This window comes from Sinocyclocheilus anshuiensis, unplaced genomic scaffold (assembly GCF_001515605.1).
Source record: "Sinocyclocheilus anshuiensis isolate Anshui unplaced genomic scaffold, SAMN03320099.WGS_v1.1 scaffold2094, whole genome shotgun sequence".
Lineage (NCBI taxonomy): Eukaryota > Metazoa > Chordata > Actinopteri > Cypriniformes > Cyprinidae > Sinocyclocheilus > Sinocyclocheilus anshuiensis.
Window position 1 is genome coordinate 24265 of NW_015555839.1, and position 5835 is coordinate 30099.

Sequence of the window (5835 nt, forward strand, 5' to 3'; positions counted from 1 at the left end):
CTTTCAGATGGAGCAGCATTTACTTCACAGAGCCGTAGTTCACTGGCAAGCTACGCAAACAGCTTGTTCGATTTCATTATCGCGCGAGTATATCGTTCTGCGATTATGAACATGATTTTGCGTAGCTTGTGAACTACGGCTCTGTGTAGTAAATACTGCTCCATCTGAAAGCACATGATGGAGATTTACTACTGAACCGGCTTTACTGACAAGATGCGCATGACTATCGCATTCGATTAATTGTGCAGCCCTAGTAGATAACATATGAATATTTTGTTAGTTTCAAATCTGGCCATTGTTTTTAATGTTTTTATTTCAAGGTTTATGCAAACAAAAAGTGCATAGTGCTGCTAATTTTTTTTTTTTTTCAGGTTTTCAACATAAAACCTGGTGAAATGATTTCAGTGTGTATCAGTACTTTTTGAACATTTCAAGCACATTTTAACAATACTGTGTCTAACAGTTGGGATTGATGCATTATTTAAGAGATTTAAGTGTTGTATAACATGGGTAGCTCTCACACACTTTTACTTTTAAGTAGTAGCTCTTGAATGAAATAAGATTGGAGACCCCTGACACAATGTAAATAAGAGATTGATTGTGCAGTGTAGAGCTTCATTGATTACAAAAGACGTTTGTGTGAAGGCGATGAACTGAGATGAGTGACAGCTTTTCAGTAATCATAAAGAGAATTTGCAAATGTGATACTGATTTTATAGTTAAACAAGAAATTAATATTAAGTGACTTACATTTTAGGAACACTGCTGTCTGATTTTGCTCTATTTCATCAATGAAAATAGTTCTAATCAAACAGTGTTTTGTTTACAAATTAATGTGTTTTTGAACAAATCTAGAGAGTCAATGATTCAATCACCCATTCATAAAGCCATTCACTTGCTTCGTTCCTGAATGAATCAGCTGTTAGAATGAATCGATTGAATGAATGATTCAGTGACAAAGACAGTGACTTATCGCCACCTACTGGCGGTTTTAGTCATAGGCGCCCATTTATGTTTCTGCCGTTGGGTACCCAACCTCCTTAACCCGGAGATTTGCACTAAACAAAACCAAACAATCCACATAAGATGAAATCAACTGATGCAACGAGTATTGGATGAAGCCCGTGTGCATTAATGTTTACTCTAAATGTAATGTTAATTTTGAAATTGCTCATATTTCTGACTTTGAAGCATAGCCTACTGCCACATAAAACTCCATGCGATTGCCTAAGTATGAGCTACTGATAATGATAACTGCTCAAACACCGTTTTATCCAGGCCCGGTTCCAGAATTAAATACTGAGGGTGTTTCAGAAATTAGTGAGTGTGCTCTAGCCTCAATGCACATACATTTTCATTTATATTTCTGTCCCATCCATTGCTCTTTCGAGTGTGAATCCCGCATAAATATGTGGATGTCATTCCTGAAACTTTGCAGCATGTATGCAGCCGAAAAACAGAAGTTTTAAATAAATTCTGAATTGATTATATATGGCCTAGAAAGCACACAAAGAGTTTATAATCACTAAAATGTTCTTCTGTGCACCTCTAGTGCACAGATTAATTTTGTTGATACTGATACTGACATTTGTTTAGTAACTTATTCTTCCTGATTGTGTCTTATTATTCTAACTCAAATTATTGTATATAATATAAATGTATGAATTTGACATAAAAGATGACACATTTAATAACGTATCCGTGTGACGCAGCTGACACAGAATAGCATACGCTGTTTACGTTCAGTGGATATTCTCCAAAATGGCACCAGGGAGACGAATTGTTGAAAATATCTTAATTTGTGTTCCGAAGATGAACGGAGCTCTTACGGGTTTAGAACGACAGTTTTAAGTGCTGAAGTGATGAGGAGGCACCAGAGTTTTGCTCCTGTTAAACATAAGCTTCGTAAACTTAACATGAAGTTCTTTATCCCTGCCCAGGTGAAAAAGAAATATATTTAAATTGTGCTTTTTCAGACATACTTACTATATTTAAATTATACTATACTAAGTGCATATTAAATGTATTATTTTGAAACAACTTTAAGTATATTAAGTGTATTTCAAGATATATTTAAGTTTGATTTTAATCTATTTGTAATATATTTAATATATTGAAATTGTGTTAAATTGGAACCACTTTAATTGGTGAAAAACAAAACAAAACATACTATTAAATGTATTAAAAATGCACTTGAAATACAAGTATGTGTATAGTATATTTGTATTACTACAAACATACTCAAGTACATGTTAATACATTATAAAAAAACATAAATAAAAAAAAACTGAAAAGCTATGGCAGAGCTATCTTTTCCATTTGTAGAACATTTCAGTTATATCGGCCTTACTAAAAAAGTACAGAATTTTACATCAGTGAATAAATAAAAATTACAATGCAATTTTCTGAAGAAAAAAGTACAGTTCAAATCCCCAGATGTGTTCTTGCTCCGCCTGTTTTATCAAGGATGCATCCAGAGGTGACTTGTGCGAACTTGAGGCAGCCAGGTATCCCAGAATGCATTTCGCACCAACCAGCGAGTGTTAATGGCGGAGGAGAAAACCTGCATAATTGTCAAAATATTACTGTTATTGTGTCATGAAATGCATTTCTAAGAGTATTTCAGGCGAGAATGTAGTCGTTTAAAACTTAAATCTGCGGTTTATTTATAAAGATAGCAAATTTTCAAATAGGCGCTTCGCCGATTACGGAGACGTAGCTCCACGCGATCACCGGGAGCTCAGTGCTCATGTATCCGCCGAGAGCAGTCTCACCTCGGCTAGTCCTTCTGACATTTAGAAGGCTCTGATGTCTCTGTAGTGGTTAAACATGAGGTAAAATTCGTTTTGGGTAAATCTAACAGGCAATCTTTGGTCTCATTAATCTATTATTTCTTCTAGGTCATATCGTTTTGGCTGAGCACAAAGTTATGTTTAATAAATAATTTATTTATTAATCGTTATACAACGCTGACTTTGTTGCATACATGTGACCGTATTGTTTGCTTTTGTCTTTATTTCCTATTACATAAGTCTATTATACTTTATACTTATTCTTTTATAATGGCTATTTTGTTCATTAAAACGGACATTTAACAAAAAAGGCATAGTTGTGCTTGTCATATTTCATTTTAATATAGGCTATACAGTGAAGATAATCAGAGTATATGTGCACATATTACCTAAACCACATATTAATATGTTTTATATTATTAAAATGAAAACGAAATGAGTTGTGTTTTATATTTTGAAGAAAACGACAAGGCAGTGGTGCTTGATATCATTTCGTTTTATTGTAATGCGGGTATTTGTTGCATGAACCACATTTTTGTGAGCCTATTAATATTTTAAATGAAACAGAAAAAAGGCCATGCGGTTTGATATAATATTTCATTTCACTGTAATGTATGTACATTCCCTGAACTACATTTTTGTGGCTATTAATATGTTTAAATGAAAACGAAAACAGGCAGTGATGTTTGATATCATATATCGTCATATTGTATACATACAGTGTAGATAACAGGAGTAGCCAAGGCGAGCTGACTGACGTTATCAAGTACACTGCTGTTCCATTTGCAGAATTACCGAACTTTGCATACTTGGTATTGAGAAATGGCTAATGTTCCCTTTCAATCGGTCACTCTCGACGTCCAGATTGGTCTTACGGTGACGATGAGGAATTCCCCTCCGAGGAACCAACCTCCGAGGGCTCCTCCTTCCGCCGGCACTTCGCAGCCAGTGGAGCTGCCGAGAGAACAGGCTGGACCCTCCCGGGGGTACCACTTGTATCTTTCGGTGCTGCCCCCGACGATCGGATGTCGATTGCTGCATCGGAGGGTGAGCCAGACTTTTCTGGAGAGGATGATCCGGCGGCCACCAGTGCCAGATTTGGATCCGGAAATGATGGATATGCTTTCCCGGGCCGCCGAGAGCATCGTGCTCGAGTGGAAACCTCCACCACGTCCCGAACCCTCGAGGCTGGACAATTGGTTTCTCGGAGTGGCTCGCGCTGGTTCTCAGGGCCCCACTCCGGTGCCTTTCTTCCTGAAGGTGCATGATGAGCTCACTGGGTCGTGGACGGCACCTTTCACTGCCAGAAACCGTCCCAGTGGTTCGTCCTCCCTCACCACCCTTGATGGCGGGGCAGCGCGGGGGTACATGGAAGTCCCTCCGGTGGAGCGGTCGGTTGCGATGCAATTGTGTCCAAATACCGCTGCCACCGGGCGGGGCAAGCAAAATTGGTTTCTCGGAGTGGCTCGCGCTGGTTCTCAGGGCCCCACTCCGGTGCCTTTCTTCCTGAAGGTGCATGATGAGCTCACTGGGTCGTGGACGGCACCTTTCACTGCCAGAAACCGTCCCAGTGGTTCGTCCTCCCTCACCACCCTTGATGGCGGGGCAGCGCGGGGGTACATGGAAGTCCCTCCGGTGGAGCGGTCGGTTGCGATGCAATTGTGTCCAAATACCGCTGCCACCTGGCGGGGCAAGCCATCGCTCCCCTCCCGGGCCTGTAGGTACTCGTCGGCCCTGACCGGCAGTGCTTATGCAGCCTGCAGAGAAGCTGCCTCTGCCCTACACGCCATGGCATTGTTTCAGGTTCATCAGGCCAAGGCACTTAAGGACCTGCACGAGGGTGGTCACGACCCAGAAGTTCTCAAAGAACTCCGTACCGCTACTGACCTCGCGCTACAAGCGACGAAGGTCACTGCGCGGTCTCTGGGCCGTGCGATGTCCACTATGGTGGTCCAGGAGCGCCATCTCTGGCTGTGTCGCGAGACGGACAAGACACGATTCTTGAACGCCCCCGTGTCCCAGACCGGCCTGTTCAGCGACATAGTGGAGAACTTCACCCAGCAGTTCTCCGCTGCCCAGAAGCAGACTGAGGCCATCAGGCACATCCTGCCCTGGCGTGCAGCTGCTGCCTCCACCTGGCCGCCAGCCGCTGCCGACCCCGCTCAGCATACGCAACAGCCTCCAGCAAAGCAGCGCCGTGGAGCCGGTCGCAGGGCAGCCGCCCTGTAAAAAATAAAGTTTCCACAGTTACAGGCTTCTTGAAATTGACAAAAGTATACAAAAACAAAAGCATGAAATAAAAGAAAACAATTTACATGCATGCAGGGCAACAGTATCTGCCCACACAGCAGAGATGTGCGGATCAGCTCAAATGTCACCCGAATCCGCTGCTTTAAACAAATCATCCACCCGCACCTATAATTTTCTCTGATATAGATATCCGCACGCTACCCGAACCCGATCGTCACATTAATTATTTTAATCATTTGTTTTAAGCATGATGATATGGTCAGTGGATCGTTCGTTTTTAACAGCAGATTCAGTGATGTTAGAGTTAATCTGCGCATCTCTGATGCTAAAATAATACGCTGATTCTAAGCTGCTTTTAAATGAACATTTATTTATAAAACAAAACTTTGTCTTTGGCCAGGGGCCCATTTCAGAAAGGAGGTTAAGTGAAAACTGAGTATGTTAACCCTGAAATGAGGGAAACTGGGTTTTCCATTTCAGAATGGGAAGTTTGTCAAACCCGAGAAAGCAGGGTATTGTGGCGATCTCCTCTTCATCTGTTCTTCATTATTTTGAGAGCCTTGCTGTTGGCTGAATAGAAGTCAAATGTTAATTTCATTACTCTAATTAAAAATGCAACAGTTTGGATTAGAGAACATTTAATTATGTGAAAAGAGCATTAGACTATGTGGAAAAAGCTGCTGCACATTGAAATAGACACTGAATGATAATTAATGTCAAATATTTTTAAATTCATGTAGCCTACATCCATGAACCTTTTATGCTTAAAGCTTTACCTGATTGAATTTTTAAT